This window comes from Euprymna scolopes, chromosome 17 (assembly GCF_053919585.1).
Source record: "Euprymna scolopes isolate OS-2025 chromosome 17, ASM5391958v1, whole genome shotgun sequence".
Taxonomy (NCBI): domain Eukaryota; kingdom Metazoa; phylum Mollusca; class Cephalopoda; order Sepiida; family Sepiolidae; genus Euprymna; species Euprymna scolopes.
Window position 1 is genome coordinate 96,627,509 of NC_136498.1, and position 19,253 is coordinate 96,646,761.

General features: G+C 29.9%; 2 long non-coding RNA genes across 9 annotated transcripts in view; one reads left to right on the forward strand and one right to left on the reverse strand.

Annotated features, from left to right (window-relative positions):
• LOC145296852 (uncharacterized) overlaps window positions 1-19,253 on the reverse strand; it is a 345,814-nt gene that overhangs the window by 98,538 nt on the left and 228,023 nt on the right. The gene's annotated exons all lie outside the window — the stretch shown is intronic.
• Window positions 1-19,253, forward strand: part of LOC145296854 (uncharacterized) — a 122,400-nt gene that overhangs the window by 23,163 nt on the left and 79,984 nt on the right. The gene's annotated exons all lie outside the window — the stretch shown is intronic.

Below are 19,253 nucleotides of genomic sequence, written 5' to 3' on the forward strand. Positions count from 1 at the left end.
TACCTTATCGAAGGAAGATATGTCAAGAGCAACTGCCCTGGAAAGGAAGCCTTTGTCAAGAGATTCACTAATCCTATGAGATATAACCATTAGCACATCTGCTGTAGATCTTGCGGAGCGGAAACCATATTGCATGTAACTAAGAAAGTTGTTTCTGCTGAGGTGGTTGACTACTTCTTTATTTAATATGGATTCCAACAACTTACTCATGACACACAGGAGACTTATTGGTCTGTACTGAGAGGGAGATGACTTTTCACCTGAATTCTTAAATACAGGGCATACTGGTGAGGTTTTCCAGGGTGTTGGAAAGCACTTCTCCTTAAGGCAACGTTTAAACAGTTTTGTAAGTATGGGGGCAAGTTCTGGTTGGAGCTTTTTCAGCAATATAACTGGAATGCCGTCAGGGCCAGTTGCTTTACTGGAATCAAGGTTCTTGATTAGCTTGGCGACCTCATGCACAGATATTTGTATGTTGCATAGCGTGTTGTCTGTTTTAGGAGGAAATACAGGGAGTTGATGGCCTTCGTCGCATAGAGTAGAATTAGCTGCAAAGATCTTGGCAAATAGTTTGGCCTTGTCTGATGCTGACGAGATGACCTCAGATCCATTGATGATAGTTGGGATAGAACGCACGCTTCTGTTTAGGATCCAATTTGCTATTTGCCAAAACTGGTGGGAACCAAGCTGCCACTCAGCTACTTTGGATTTAACGGACTGAGCATATAGCTCTCTTGTATTTTTTATTACTCTTTTACAGTGGTTGCTGGCAGTCCTGAAAGCAGCTTTAGTCTCAGTACATCTATTACATTGGTAGCTATGGAAAAAGTGATTTCTGTGCGCAATGGCAGCAACACATTCTGGGGAGAACCATGGCTGGCTGTTAGGTTTTTGTTGGAATTTTTTGGATGGTATGAATCGGTCTATGCCTACAATTAACCATTCAGTCAGGTCTGATACTATAGAGGACACATCCTTTTTAAACATGGAATGCAGAGGTAGATCGGATATGAATGTACGGAAGCTATCCCAGTCAGCCATAGAGTATTGATATACAGTACGGTGGAGAGGTACATCTGAAAACATTACATTTCATTTTTATCTTAACTGCTACAACGGAGTGGTTGGAGGATCCCAGAGGAGATAGAAAGGAGCATAGCTCAGGGAAAGTTGTGAGGAAAAGGTCTAGAAGACTTGCATACTGACCGGTAGTATCGGGCACACGGGTGGGTTTGTGAACAATCTGAGTGAGGTCATAGGCAGTGGCAAAATCATGACAGAACTTCCCCTCGTCATTGGTCTCATTTGAGTGGGTCAACCATTCCACATTATGGACATTGAAGTCACTGCAAATGTGAATGTTAGCCGCGGGAAGAGCAGACAGGATGTGGTCAATTTTCGCAGATATGCTCTTAAAGATAGTAACCCCACTGTTGTGTGGCGATAGAGGGCAAATATAAATGCAGTGGTGTAAGCTAGTGCCACCCGGAAGCACATATAAGGTAAATTAGGGTCTTCTCTGGAGATATCCCTACCATATGGAAAGCCATCTTTAATGTAGGCACATATTCCATGCCCATGGCGATCTTGGGGGTCAGATTTAGATGTTAAGTTAGAGCATCCTTTAATTATGAATTCGTCTAAGGAAGTGGTTGGCCCTATGCCAGTTTCACTTAGAAAGAGTATGTCCGGTTTCGTCTCCTGTAATTGTGTTTCCACCTCTGGAAGGTTGGAACGTAAACCCCTGATGTTGGAGAAGGAGACCTGGTAGTAGGGGTCTACGTTGAAGGAGGGGTTCTAGGTTTATTCGTGTTTTTTTTTTTTTTTAGATTTGTCATGCTGAGGTTTTGGGATTTGTGGAGCAGGTCGATAGACTTGGTTGGAGCAGGACAGAGAGGGAAAGTAAGAGAAAAAGACAAATTTTTTTTTTTCTTTTTGTAGCACATAAGGTAAAGCCATAACAATTACCCACTAGCATGGCATCGAGAGGCCCTACCAGAAACTACTGTATGGTCCAGAATCCATTCACCAAATGGCAATACAGCAGCCCGGTACTTTTCACCTGCTGATAGGACAGCCTCCTTAGTGGTTAATCCAAGGTTTGGGTCCCTGACTATCAGGTCGATAACGTCAGCCCAGATGAAACGTTTACCTCCAGCACCCTTACTAGTGACATGACCACAAGGATAGACATTAAAACAAATTTTCCGACATCTCAGGCTACTGTTCACAAAGTACTACCGACCTGGAAAGCAGCTTTTTTTCACCCTTTGTCAGAAAAATCACTCATTGGAAATGAGGACTGAAGGGCAAAAAACGAGAAGCGAGAGTTACTGGAGCTGCCGATAACACATCCACATGTATTATCTACTCTCCATTTAAAAAAAAGGTGAGAAAGACTTATTAATATCTACTTAGTCCATTGCCCCATTCCCAGTTTAGGACAGTACTTGAAGATAGTCTCCCCTCCCATATTAATGCATGGATACTTTTTGCCTTTATCTACCTCGAGCTAGAATGTTCGACCATTCTAGCTCCACCCCATAATAAATATGCTGTAATGGATCTTTTATCAAATTGGAAAGTCTGGTTAAATTTTAACTCGTTTAAAAAACTGGTTAAGAAGTAATACCTTTAGGGTTACGTATTAACTTTAGCTAGAGGTAATGCATACTTTAGAGAAAAAAAAAGCCGCATGTTTTTGAGTTCAGATAATATGCAAATATAATTTGGGAAATGTTCAATTTCATAGGAGACTTTTTTTTTCTCTCGTTTTAAATATAGGAAGAAAGTATTGGTTAATAATAGTATATTTGACAAAAAAGATTTAGGAAAAACAAAAGAAGATAAAAAGGAAAACGAGACAAATATTCAGGATTAAAGTCAAAGTAAAAAATAAAACAAAAGTTTGCAGTATACAGATGTTAGTAGACTTTAAAAGTTACGGATAGAAAAGTGACTTAGCTTCTTGAGTTCATAGCTTAAAAAGGGATGCTAGTGAGTCAATCTGTTTTTATGCCGATATTTAAAGGGTATGTTGGGTGGCGGTGGTGGTGGTGGTGGTGGGGAAATCTTGGTGAGTTCTGTATTTTTATTTATTTCTTTTAAATTCAACATTGAATTATCTACCTTATGCCAAAATGTTCAACCATTCCAGCTCCACCCGTCTTATTTTCAGAATGTTGAATACAAGATGGAAAAAAAGCTAGGCAAAAAAGCTGCTGAAACAATTCACGATATCAACGAAGCGTTTGGCTCAGGAACCACTATTAAATGCATCGCACAACAGTGGTTAAGAAATTTCGTTGCAGCGACCAGAGTCTTGAAGATGATTGAAAACGATCAATAAAGAGCCTTAGTCGAAGCCAATCCATTCACAACTGTTCAAAAAATCGCTTCTGAATTAGACGTAACGTATACGACGATTTCCAACCACTTGAGAGAGATTTGAAAGACAAAAAAACTTGATAAATGGGTGTCTCATGAATGTAACGACAACCAAAAGAAATGCTGTTATAAAGTGTCATCTTTTCTTCTTTTCTGAACCGGGTAAAATAATTAAACATTATTGTTTTTTAACCTTTCAGTTTTCTTGACCTTTTGGTTAAGAGTATTCCGATATTACACTTCATCTTTTCTGTCCTTGGTCAGTGATGTGGAAATCCTTCTAAGCTGATGAAATTAGTTGATAACTATCATCCTTAGTCTCAAATAAAGATTTCATATATGGCTCTAATTAAAAACTAACACGTTTGTCCTTAAATCTTATTAGAAAAAAAGTAACGTTTAATAACTTTAAATTACCAGAATTCCTTGTTTTATTAAATAATGCATGCAAATATTGTCATCAAATCGGATGAAATTAACATTCCTTAGGCTTTTCTTTTCTGATTAATAATTCATGATTATTGGTGTTTTTATTTTTTTGATTGCAATAAAAATTAAATTTATTCATTTCCTACACTTAAATATCACAAATCAAAAACATTCTATAGAGAATGCCCCGTTCAAATTCTTTTGAAAAAAAGTAAAAGCAAAGAAATTAGGACGGTTTTTGTTGAGAGGTGAACACAAGAAAAATACTTCTTTTTTTTTTATAAGGGAGTCACCACTTATCCAGGCATAAAGGTCATTCGTGTGAGTGTGCAGTGGTCGCTGAGAGTAGCGTAATGATCGTTAGTGGTGGAAGTTGGATAGAATTGAATTATTTAAGGGACCGCTCAACAAAAACTTGTTTGCACTGAACTTAAAGACAATCATATTGTAATCTGGAAAGCAGGCCAGCAGAATAGAATTCCACAGACGGGGAGTTCTAGGAAAAAAACTTTGTTCATGGAATTTATGTTCAGATTTAGGCACAGATAGAGTGTAGGAAACTGTTGATAGTAGTTGTAGCTAGTCAAGTGCTTTTTTTGTGAAAATTATGCAGGGGGGGGGGAGGTCATAGATTGAAGCTCAGATGAGTACCTGTCATGAAAGTAATGATAAAGCAGAGACAGGCTTTCAATGTGTCTTCTGTGGAGAAGAGGTTGTAGGGAGGAGAAAAAGGCATCCCCTACTAGGTTTCGAAGTTGGTTTTGAAATCTGTCAAAGCAGAATAAGGTGCTCTGGCCGGCACCTCTCCAGATATGGCAACAGTACTTCATTTTAGGACGTAGTTTGCTCTTGTACAAGTAAAGGATTGTGTCGGGAGTGAGATACATTCTGGAGTGGTAGAATGATGCAACCATTTTCCAGCAACCTTAGCAATGGATTTGATGTAAGTATTCCATTTCAGGTCAGAGATGAAGGTCAGACCCAGAAGTTTGTTGAAGCAGGGAGCTTCTTTGAGACCAGAGCCATTCATATCAATTGGGATCAAGTGAGGATCAGAGCGTTGGTGGTGAAAAGATAGAATCTTGGTTTTGGGTGCATTAAAATTAACTATCCACTTTTTGCCACATTGCACCACATGCTTAAGATCGGAAAGAGAGACTCAAAGAGATCTTGGTCATTGGCTGACTTTGAAGTGTTACCATAGATGGCAGTGTCGTCTGCATATATGTCGATGAATGAACTCAGAATGTGATTTAGGAAATCATTGATGATGGTAAAGAAGAGAATTGGGTCGAGGATGGATCCTTAATGACCACCAGCGTTAATACTTTGAGCTTCAGACTTCTGCCTATCAACAACTCTTTATATAATTATAAACCTGTCAGAGAGAAAAGATTCGATGGTTGAGAAGACATTCCCAGATATTCACTGGCTAGAAATCTTGTGAAGTAGACATTTATTCGAAACCCTATCAAATGCCTTTGATATATCGAGAGCTATTGCTTTAGAGAGGAAACCTCCGTCGATAGTTTCACTGATCCTATGTGAGATTACAGTCAAAACAAAAGCGCATCATTTCATTTAAAAATCATAAAAATATTCATAAACAGTTATTTATTCTCAGTACTTGATCTACATTTTCATAATCATAGCATTATACTTTAGAATAGCCATGCTGTCGAAAAAACTGAATAATAAAAAAAACAAAAACAATTTAAATATGTCATTTATTGCTTTAAGCTGTTGCAACTTTTTCTTACCTTAATCAACACATTTTTTTTATATATAAACGTAAATTAATCAACACATTTTTTTTTATATAAACATGTAAATTAATCAACACTTTTTTTTATATAAGCATGTAAATTAATCAACACATTTGTTTTTGTATAAACATGTAAATTAATCAACACATTTTTTATATAAACATGTAAATTAATCAACACATTTTTTTTATATAAACATGTAAATTAATCAACACATTTGTTTTTGTATAGACATGTAAATTAATCAACACATTTTTTTTATATAGACATGTAAATTAATCAACACTTTTTTATATAAACATGTAAATTAATCAACACATTTTTTTTATATAAACATGTAAATTAATCAACACATTTTTTTTATATAAACATGTAAATTAATCAACACATTTTTTATATAAACATGTAAATTAATCAACACATTTTTTTTATATAAACATGTAAATTAATCAACACATTTTTTATTATATAAACATGTAAATTAATCAACACATTTGTTTTTGTATAAACATGTAAATTAATCAACACATTTTTTATTATATAAGCATGTAAATTAATCAACACATTTGTTTTTGTATAAACATGTAAATTAATCAACACATTTTTTTATATAAACATGTAAATTAATCAACACATTTTTTTTATATAAACATGTAAATTAATCAACACATTTGTTTTTGTATAGACATGTAAATTAATCAACACATTTTTTTTATATAGACATGTAAATTAATCAACACTTTTTTATATAAACATGTAAATTAATCAACACATTTTTTTTATATAAACATGTAAATTAATCAACACATTTTTTTATATAAACATGTAAATTAATCAACACATTTTTTTTATATAAACATGTAAATTAATCAACACATTTTTTTATATAAACATGTAAATTAATCAACACATTTTTTTTATATAAACATGTAAATTAATCAACACTTTTTTATATAAACATGTAAATTAATCAACACTTTTTTATATAAACATGTAAATTAATCAACACATTTTTTTTATATAAACATGTAAATTAATCAACACATTTTTTATTATATAAACATGTAAATTAATCAACACATTTGTTTTTGTATAGACATGTAAATTAATCAACACATTTTTTATTATATAAACATGTAAATTAATCAACACATTTTTTATTATATAAGCATGTAAATTAATCAACACATTTTTTATTATATAAACATGTAAATTAATCAACACATTTTTTATTATATAAGCATGTAAATTAATCAACACATTTGTTTTTGTATAAACATGTAAATTAATCAACACATTTTTTTATATAAACATGTAAATTAATCAACACATTTTTTTTATATAAACATGTAAATTAATCAACACATTTGTTTTTGTATAGACATGTAAATTAATCAACACATTTTTTTTATATAGACATGTAAATTAATCAACACTTTTTTATATAAACATGTAAATTAATCAACACTTTTTTATATAAACATGTAAATTAATCAACACATTTTTTTTATATAAACATGTAAATTAATCAACACATTTGTTTTTGTATAGACATGTAAATTAATCAACACATTTTTTTATATAAACATGTAAATTAATCAACACTTTATTATATAAACATGTAAATTAATCAACACATTTTTTTTATATAAACATGTAAATTAATCAACACTTTTTTATTATATAAACATGTAAATTAATCAACACATTTTTTATATAAACATGTAAATTAATCAACACATTTTTTTTATATAAACATGTAAATTAATCAACACATTTTTTATTATATAAACATGTAAATTAATCAACACATTTATTTTTGTATAGACATGTAAATTAATCAACACATTTTTTATTATATAAACATGTAAATTAATCAACACATTTTTTATTATATAAACATGTAAATTAATCAACACATTTTTTTATATAAACATGTAAATTAATCAACACATTTTTTTATATAAACATGTAAATTAATCAACACATTTTTTTATATAAACATGTAAATTAATCAACACATTTTTTTATATAAACATGTAAATTAATCAACACATTTTTTTATATAAACATGTAAATTAATCAACACATTTTTTTATATAAACATGTAAAAATCTATACTTAAATTGGAATCTATGAATAATAAAAGTAAATTAAGTCAGATAAACTATTTTTTTATCTCTATAATCTAAATTTGAAAAAGTTTATCTTTAATTCAACTAAAAACAACAATAAGATTGTATTAAATGTATTAATTATTGTTTTAAATAAATTCAGTTTTCAGTTGTGTTCACTTTCTGCTTAGAGTTACCTACCTTATTTTATCAGCTATATATTAATACGATAGCGCGTGGGCTATTTACTTTGTGTGCCATGCTTACATCCAAGTGACTGTCATTTAATTGTTATGGACTTCCATTTCTTGTAAATAAATAATTTTACCAAGAATTCTTCATAAGTTTTGGTTTTCGTTTCGATTATAGCTGAAGGAACTCAAGTTATATATATATATATATATATATATATATATATATATATATATATATATATATATATATATATATATATCTTCATAAGTTTTGATTTGAGTTTCGATTCAAGCTAATGCACCCAAATCATATGGATATATTTGTTTATTTTTTAAATCAAAACTTTATAATATATAAAAATCTACAGAACATTAACTCCATGATAATATATACGAAATTTGCAAGAACTAAAATATTATATGTAAGACCGGCCTATGCCAAACGTCCCTGCTAGCTTAGATAAATACATTTGCAGTTTTAACAAAAGAGCTACAATAATATCAGAGCATTTCCATTTATGCTGAATGTCAACATCAATATATTACATAAGAATCAGTCCCCTGTGGAATTTCCACAGGTCCTGCTAGTGCACTATCATTATGATAACATCAAAATGCAAGTTTATTTTATTTGTGTAAAAAACTTTACTAAATTCCCTAGGTAACCTTTAAAACCTTATATTTGCAAGGTTCCGGAAATATTTAAAAATTAGAAATAAAAATAGGTTTAAGGCTCCAAAAATTCATACCAGAATTGTTCGCAAGGACCTGTGGTGCAGTGGTTAGAGTATCTGGAAAAATCAATTATAAAAAGTGATATTCTCTTGAAGGTTCAATCCTCAGTGTGGGCGACAAAAAAATACAATTGCGAATTATTTAAGACCTCCATCCATTCATGGCTGATGGAACAAGAACAGCCCCTGTGAAGTAAAAAAAATGTTATACTCGAAATTCCATCCAAATTCCTGCATTTGACAGAAACAAGATACACCTGAAAAAGATCAGAGGTTACACGACCGAAAAGTTGTGAAAATCACACTCAAGATGAGAACAGTAGTTCGATGAATCCAAATCAGACAAATTTTAAAAAAAATAGTTTTGCGTTCAAATCACTAGCAATCTTCCACCTTGAAAACGATGAATAAAACTAAGATGAAATAATTTCAAACAGAAATATGTCCGTCATATGCAACCATTCCCTTCAAAGTTTATCATGTATCTTAGCGCCAACCATTGTGATGTCAACAGAAAAATGAATGGTTTTCTCTTTTCCGCAATTCGAGTATCCGATCTTCTGCGATTCGAGTATCTCTGGTATATTTTATCGTAAAAAAAAGCATAACATTTCTTAACATGAGAATGTTGCTCAAACACTTTTCTCTTGTGAACATTTTAACCTCTTTACCCAAATTTCCAAAGAAACTATTAGTACAGCCTTGAGTATTTTTAGTTTTTTCTAACGTATATTTTCCTTATCAATTTAAAACTTAACTTACAGAAAGTAACCAAAGATTGGAGCTTGGTCAAGCACTTGTTGCAGTGGGTCGGGATGTGGTATGGAGGTGCGTCAATTGACCGTATCGCTATAAGGTAGATACAGAGACAAAAAGATATCGGCAATAGCAAAAGAAGAATGACAGACACTGAAATTCGTTTAAAAACGTGAATATCATCTTTTATTTACCAAGAAAATAATGAAAGTGATAAATTTGTAAGGTCTGGAGATTGTGATCAGTCCGAGTGAGACAGGATCAGTCTATGGAACGAGACAGTTGAACGTCAGTAGGCACTGGAACAGACAACGAAACGACAGTGGGTACTAGTACTGGTAGCTGGATGTTAGTGGATGCTGGAATGACGCAGCTAGACGTCAAAAGACACTGGTACAGATAGCTGGACATCAGTGGGTGCTGGAACCAGGTAGCTGGACGTCAGTGGGTACCGGTATGGATAGCCGGACATCAGTGGTCTCTGGAACATGGGTAGTCACAGAAGGCATTGGAGGCTGCTGGATGCTGCAGGAGATGCTGGAAGCTGCTGGAGGCACTAGAATCTGCAGAATGTGCTGGATGCTGCAGGAGGCACTTGGAGCTGCAGGAGATACAGGAGGTTGCAGAAGGTGCTGGGAGCTGCAGGAAGATGTGGGAGCTGCAGGAGGTACCAGGAGTTGTAGGAGTGAGCCGGTGTTCACTGGTTGTAAAGGGTAGTCTCAAAAGGCAGGCAGTATCTATCACTTATAAGTAGTGTTGGAAAGGTAGCCGTGAAAAAGACTGTTTGAACTACTGCTACTGCTGCTGAGATCCTTCGACGACTGCTGGGTTCATTGACTTAATTGAAAGCATCAAAGTTCAGGAGGCTTCCTGCTCTTTAGCCGAGTTACAATGTTTGTTTAGTCCTCTCCAACTGCAAGAACTTAGACACCAGGGTCGGTAAGTGGGAGTGGGAAGTCAGGGCCTCTGAGGAGTGGTACTCTGACCTGCAAAAAGTGCTTGGGCAACCCCGTCAGCATTCCCTGGTAAGGCCACCTTAGGTGATTAGCAATAAACTAACCCCTTTCTCAAAGAGAGAAGGCAAAACCTGGCAGAGTGGACCTCTTATAACTGCACAGAACTAAAACGCCAACCGCAAAATTAACAGGGACCACGTCATTACAGGAATGGTCTAATCTCTGCTGATTTGGGTGGTCCAGGATAAAAATAGCCGAGTTAAAAGGGTTTTTAGTTCTCTCCCACTGCAAGAACTTAGACACCAGGGTCGGAAAGTGAGATTGAGATGTAAGTGCTCCAGAGGAGGGGCACTCTGACCTGCAAAAAGTGCTTGGGCAGTCCCGTTGGCATTCTCCGGTGGGGGCGCCTCAAGCGATTAGCAATAACTCTTTTTAAAGAGAAAAGGCAAAGCATAAGAGGGTGGACCTCCTAGAACTGCCCAGAACTTTACTCACGCCACAAAATCAAAAAATGAAGATCCCTAATTGAGTTAAACGGTTTTTGGCCGAACAAGTGCTGTCTTTATGAAAAAGGGTTGGTACAACGGACGTCGCTCTTCGTAAACAAACAAATAATAAAGTGATTCCTTATCGAGCCTATCTCAATCAAAAGAGTTTCAGATGTACAATGATTGCATTTATGTTCGATTTGTCTTGAAATCAAAAGTCTGCTGTTATTAATTGTTTGGAAACAGTAAAGTTTTATGTATTTTTTTTCTGTTTGCGGTTAAACGAAAGGAAAATTGACATAATGAATGCCCACACACCGATGCATATTGTCAGTCACGTGGCTGACTTTGCCGAAGTATCGCCATTGCGTGTTTTTGTTTGAATGGAAAGCGGTGTTTTGCTACAAACTGCGAAACACCTTCCCTGGAAATAATTCTGTGACAAAGGAGGGTATAGGGAGGAGAAGAGATCACTCCCTCCTCCATTATATTTTCAAGTCGATTCTGTACTCTGTCAAGGTAAGAGAGAGTGCTCTGACGGCACCTTTCCAGCTATAGGAACAGTGCTCCATCTTAGGATGCATCTAATTCTTATATAAAGATTGTATCTGGAGGCAGGTACTTTCTGGAGCAATAGAATGATGCGACTATTTTCCCATTAACCTTAGCAATAGACTAGATATACGTGTTCTATTTAATATCTGGAATGAAAGTCCATCCTAAGAACTTATTGAAACAAGGAACATCTTCAAGTAGAGAGAGAGCCATTCATTTTGATTTAGGTAAAACAAGAATCCAAGTGTTGGTGGTGAACAGAGAGAAGTGTTAAAAATACCCCCCCCCCCACAGTGTACCACATTGTCGAGGTGTGTAGAAAATCAAGGAGATTGATTGAGATTGTCGGACTGACTTCCTCATCTTGGTTGTTATCGTCACAACGTTTCGGCCGTTTTGCCCTCCGGCCTTCATCAGATGACGATAACAACCAAGATGAGGAAGTCAGTCCGACAATCTCAATCAATGAAAACACCTCATCTCAAAAATACAGACAATTACAATCAAGGAGATCTTGGTTACCACTGCTCTTTGAAATGCTGCTATGTTAATAAAATAATTAAAAAAAATATTTGTCATAAGGAACTGTCTTCATTCTTAACAAAAACAGAAAACAATCTTTAAATAGCTATTATTTCTTTTCTGTGAATCCAGTCCAACCATACATTTGTTTGTGATAGCCATCGGATGGGATCAAAGAGAAAAAACACAGCTGCTCTTTCCCCTAATCATCTCTCAAGATTTGTTTATTGCTAAGACAATAGACTAATTAGCAATAAACAGATTTTTCATGAGGTATGTGCAAAAGTTTTTCCATTTTTTTTAGCAAATTGTTTTTTCTGCGTTCTTAACAACAAAAACAATTTCCTAGCATGCAGCCTGTCTTTTTTATTTCCTTTAAGATCATACCAGGAACTTGTGTACAGATGATATCTAGTTGTAACAAGTATTAGACCTTTACCGGAAATAATATTCTGAGTTCAATTTAGAAGAAAAATATTAAAATTTTTATAATAATTCTTCAAATTGTCATTACTTAGTACTCATTAACAGAACAACAGAATATTCTTTTATTTTCTTTTTGACTCTTGAGTGTATATCCGTTAATATCTTATTGTTTTTAAAATATATATACTTTTTTACATAGGAATCACCACTTATCACGGCCAAGAGGCCACTTGAGGATAAGGGTTAAAGAGTGTACAGTAGAAATTGGACAATATAATAATCATTAGTAATGGAAATTCTGTAAATTTGTTAACTTATATGGAACGGCTCATCAAAAACTTGTTTACGTTAGACTTGAAGACAACCATATTGTAAACAGCTGGAATGCAAGAAAACAGAAGACAATTCCATAGGCGTGCAGTTCTAAGAAAGAAGCTTTGCTCATGGAATCTACGTTTAGGTTTAGGCACTGATAAAGAGTGGGGGGGGGGAATTATTGATAGTGTTTTCAGCTAAAAGAGTGTTTCTTGTGAAAGTTTGGCGAGGGAGGACCATAGATTGGAGCTCAGCCAAGCACTTGCCATGAAAATAACGATAAAGCAGAGACAAATTCGCAACATCTCCTGTGAGATAGAGGTTGCAGGTAAGAGAAAAGGACATTTCCTACGAGGCTACAAAGTCTATTTTGAACTATCAAGACAGGATAAGTCCTTTCTAGCAGCTCCTGCCCAAATGTGGCAACAGTACTCAATCCTTGGACGTACCTGGGTCTTATATAGATAGAGAATTGCATCAGCAGTGAGATATCTACTGGATCAATAGAAGGATCCTACCATTTTTCCAGCAGCCTTGGCAACGGATTTAATGTATGTGTTACATTTAAGATCAGGAGTAAAGGTTAAGCCCAGAAGCTTGTTAAAACATGAGGCCTCCCCAAGACGAGAGCCATTCATTTCAATTGATGCCAGATGAGGATCAGAGCGTTGATGATGTAAAGATAAAAGCTTGGTTTTAGATGCATTAAAAAGTAACAAGCCACCTCTTTCCCCATTTGTTCAAGATCAGAAAAAAGAGAATCAGAGAGAACTTGATCGTTTATGGTCTTAGATGTGCTACCAAAGATAGTAGTGTCATCAGCATAAATGTCTACGAATGATGTAAGGATGTGATTTGGATGTGATAATTATCCACTGACATGTGTTTCGTCATCTACAACTCATCAGAGTGCCTGAATCTAGCGAGATTCGAAATCAGGACTCCATAACTCGCATGACTGTTCGATTATCACATTTTTTATGTAGATCTTGTGACATTTTGTGTAGATGTTGTCATTTTTATGTAGTTGTGATTTTTATATAGATGTTTTATGACAACACATAAAAAACGTGATAATCCAGCAGTCATGCGAGATGGTCCGGTGGTAGAGGCTTAGGCTTCTTATCACAACGTTAATATCTTATATGTTTTTATATAGACTGATGTGGTTCTCGGTTGATTAACTGTGTCGGATATATACTCGAGAGTCAAAAGAATGAAAAGCATATGCTGTCGTCACAGCCGTACTCATTAAAAAGAATTGCAAGACTCTAAAAGTGCATTCGAAATATACATCTATAATATTGAAAAACTATTTTATTTTATTACGTGGATCATTGTTATTACAGAATTTTTTTATACAATTTCAAAAACAATATACGATAATAATCAATTTGAAAACGTGGAAGTACATTTTTTTATCTATTAAAAAACTTATACAGGTAAAATAAAATCACACACACGCGCACGCGCACGCGCACACACACACACACGCGCACGCACACACACACGCGCGCGCACACACACACACACACGCGCGTGCGCACGCACGCACGCGCACACCCGCTGATACTAGGTTAAACAGAGTTGAGAGGGAAAAGAATGAAATACCAATTATTTCATGTTTTATTTCATGGAAAGAAACGTGAATTTTAAGAAGATCTCTATCATTACAGCAATTATATGAGTGACAGGACTCACAAAAAAGAATTTCAAAAACTATCTGGCAACTATACCCAGGGAACCAAGTGCAAGAGAGATTCAAATAATTTTACTTAAAAGGACGGCCACAATCTTTAAAAGAACTATTTCAATATATGATATAGCGAGTGAATGCTTCGCATCCCGTTGGATGCTCTATCCTCAACCAGAAAAAGTGAGAAGAAAAATTAAAAAAACAAAACAAAAAGCACAATAGACAATCTTTGTGTTATTTGTGAATCTTTTTGTAATAGAAAGTTCAACTGCTGATTTTTCACTTTTGTTCAAAATTAATATTAACTATGAATAAAAACCAAAACTGATTACTGGTTACTATAAAGTAATCAAGACTTTTTCCGTTCTTTTTTTCAAGCTCAAATTGAATTATTTTTTCTGAGATTTTATCTATGACGTCATCATCGCTCACGCTTGTTATATAATAAAACGAATGAAACTAATTCAAGTAAATTGTGATTATCTTTTTTGAGGAAAGAAAGAGAATAAAGCAAAAGGCAATTGATTAAAAAAAACAAAAAAAAAAAAAACGTTGGGTGTCAAAGAGCGAGACATTCAGTGCTCCATTTCTGGAGTTGTTGGCGTTGCTACTGGAACTAAATCATAGTTAGTCCCCCATATTTATTTAAACAATTAACTAAGGAGAAACTTCCTGCAATCATAAAGGATAAATAGCATTCATAATGATTTACTACTATTAATTTGACTCTCTCTCTCTCTCTCTCTCTCTCTCTCTCTCTCTCTCTCTCTCTCCTTAACTTCGTTCTCCTTCCCTAGGACAGTCACTAACTTGGCCCTTTCCAACCATGATAAACAATGGTTTTGGCTAGTATCTTCCCTCCTGTTCAATAACTTATAATTTAGCTCACATTTTTTCACTAATGTATATACTAAAAGAACAGACAGCAGAAGTGAACAGCGTTCAAGTGACTTTCTTAAAACTTTCATCCGCCAACAAAGTCAAGTGACAAAATCATTTGTGCACTCAGTGCCCACCAACAGCCCAGACATCAAATAAGAGTCTGTTTGTCATCACGCCCACACTTTTATGACAGTGATATGTCCATTGTTTTATGAAAAACTGAAAGTCCCAGTGTCTTACCAATAGAGATACTCACTTAACAATTTAGTTGTCCTGTTGACTACTAGTTTAAACATTGTAGTTAAGAATATAATGATTAAGGCCCAAAGCAGGTTTCAGATTTTTAGTAATTATATTTACATATTATTACGTATTGTATTTAAAGAAATATGTACATTTTTATTAATTATATTTAAATATTATTACTTATTATATTTAAAGAAATATGCACATTTTTAGTGATTATAGTTCCATATTATTACTTATTATATTTAAAGAAATATGTACATTTTTAGTGATTATATTTACATATTATTACTTATTATATTTAAAGAAATATTTACATTTTTATTAATTATATTTAAATATTATTACTTATTATATTTAAAGAAATATGCACATTTTTAGTGATTATAGTTCCATATTATTACTTATTATATTTAAAGACATATGTACATTTTTAGTGATTATATTTACATATTATTACTTATTATATTTAAAGAAATATTTACATTTTTATTAATTATATTTAAATATTATTACTTATTATATTTAAAGAAATGTACCTTTTTATTAATTATATTTACATATTACTTATTATATTTAAAGAAATATGTACATTTTAGTGATTATATTTACATATTATTACTTATTATATTTAAAGAAATATGTACATTTTTAGTAATTATATTTACATATTATTACTTATTATATTTAAAGAAATATTTACATTTTTATTAATTATATTTAAATATTATTACTTATTATATTTAAAGAAATGTACCTTTTTATTAATTATATTTACATATTACTTATTATATTTAAAGAAATATGTACATTTTTAGTAATTATATTTAAATATTATTACCTATTATATATAAAGAAATATGTACATTTTTATTAATTATATTTCAATATTATTACTTATTATATTTAAAGAAATATTTACATTTTTATTAATTATATTTAAATATTATTACTTATTATATTTAAAGAAATGTACCTTTTTATTAATTATATTTACATATTACTTATTATATTTAAAGAAATATGTACATTTTTATTAATTATATTTGCATATTATTACTTATTATATTTAAAGAAATATGTACATTTTTATTAATTATATTTAAATATTATTACTTATTATATTTAAAGAAATATGCACATTTTTAGTGATTATAGTTCCATATTATTACTTATTATATTTAAAGAAATATGTACATTTTTAGTAATTATATTTACATATTATTACTTATTATATTTGAAGAAATATTTACATTTTTATTAATTATATTTAAATATTATTACTTATTATATTTAAAGAAATATGTACATTTTTATTAATTATATTTACATATTATTACTTATCACATTTAAAGAAATATGTACATTTTTAGTAATTATATTTGCATATTATTACATATTATATTAAAAGAAATATGTACATTTTTAGTAATTATATTTACATATTACTTATTATATTTAAAGAAATATGTACATTTTTAGTAATTATATTTGCATATTATTACATATTATATTTAAAGAAATATGTACATTTTTAGTGATTATATTTACATATTATTACTTATTATATTTAAAGAAATATGTACATTTTTAGTAATTATATTTACATATTATTACTTATTATATTTAAAGATATATGTACATTTTTAGTGATTATATTTACATATTATTACTTATTATATTTTAAGAAATATGTACATTTTTAGTAATTATATTTACATATTATTACTTATTATATTTTAAGAAATATGTACATTTTTAGTGATTATATTTACATATTATTACTTATTATATTTAAAGAAATATGTACATTTTTAGTAATTATATTTACATATTATTACTTATTATATTTAAAGATATATGTACATTTTTAGTGATTATATTTACATATTATTACTTATTATATTTAAAGAAATATGTACATTTTTAGTAATTATATTTACATATTATTACTTATTATATTTAAAGATATATGTACATTTTTAGTGATTATATTTGCATATTATTACATATTATATTAAAAGAAATATGTACATTTTTAATAATTATATTTACATATTATTACTTATTATATTTTAAGAAATATGTACATTTTTATTAATTATATTTAAATATTATTACTTATTATATTTAAAGAAATATGCACATTTTTAGTGATTATAGTTCCATATTATTACTTATTATATTTAAAGAAATATGTACATTTTTAGTGATTATATTTAAATATTATTACTTATTATATTTAAAGAAATATTTACATTTTTATTAATTATATTTAAATATTATTACTTATTATATTTAAAGAAATATGCACATTTTTAGTGATTATAGTTCCATATTATTACTTATTATATTTAAAGACATATGTACATTTTTAGTGATTATATTTACATATTATTACTTATTATATTTAAAGAAATATTTACATTTTTATTAATTATATTTAAATATTATTACTTATTATATTTAAAGAAATGTACCTTTTTATTAATTATATTTACATATTACTTATTATATTTAAAGAAATATGTACATTTTAGTGATTATATTTACATATTATTACTTATTATATTTAAAGAAATATGTACATTTTTAGTAATTATATTTACATATTATTACTTATTATATTTAAAGAAATATTTACATTTTTATTAATTATATTTAAATATTATTACTTATTATATTTAAAGAAATGTACCTTTTTATTAATTATATTTACATATTACTTATTATATTTAAAGAAATATGTACATTTTTAGTAATTATATTTAAATATTATTACCTATTATATATAAAGAAATATGTACATTTTTATTAATTATATTTCAATATTATTACTTATTATATTTAAAGAAATATTTACATTTTTATTAATTATATTTAAATATTATTACTTATTATATTTAAAGAAATGTACCTTTTTATTAATTATATTTACATATTACTTATTATATTTAAAGAAATATGTACATTTTTATTAATTATATTTGCATATTATTACTTATTATATTTAAAGAAATATGTACATTTTTATTAATTATATTTAAATATTATTACTTATTATATTTAAAGAAATATGCACATTTTTAGTGATTATAGTTCCATATTATTACTTATTATATTTAAAGAAATATGTACATTTTTAGTAATTATATTTACATATTATTACTTATTATATTTGAAGAAATATTTACATTTTTATTAATTATATTTAAATATTATTACTTATTATATTTAAAGAAATATGTACATTTTTATTAATTATATTTACATATTATTACTTATCACATTTAAAGAAATATGTACATTTTTAGTAATTATATTTGCATATTATTACATATTATATTAAAAGAAATATGTACATTTTTAGTAATTATATTTACATATTACTTATTATATTTAAAGAAATATGTACATTTTTAGTAATTATATTTGCATATTATTACATATTATATTTAAAGAAATATGTACATTTTTAGTGATTATATTTACATATTATTACTTATTATATTTAAAGAAATATGTACATTTTTAGTAATTATATTTACATATTATTACTTATTATATTTAAAGATATATGTACATTTTTAGTGATTATATTTACATATTATTACTTATTATATTTTAAGAAATATGTACATTTTTAGTAATTATATTTACATATTATTACTTATTATATTTTAAGAAATATGTACATTTTTAGTGATTATATTTACATATTATTACTTATTATATTTAAAGAAATATGTACATTTTTAGTAATTATATTTACATATTATTACTTATT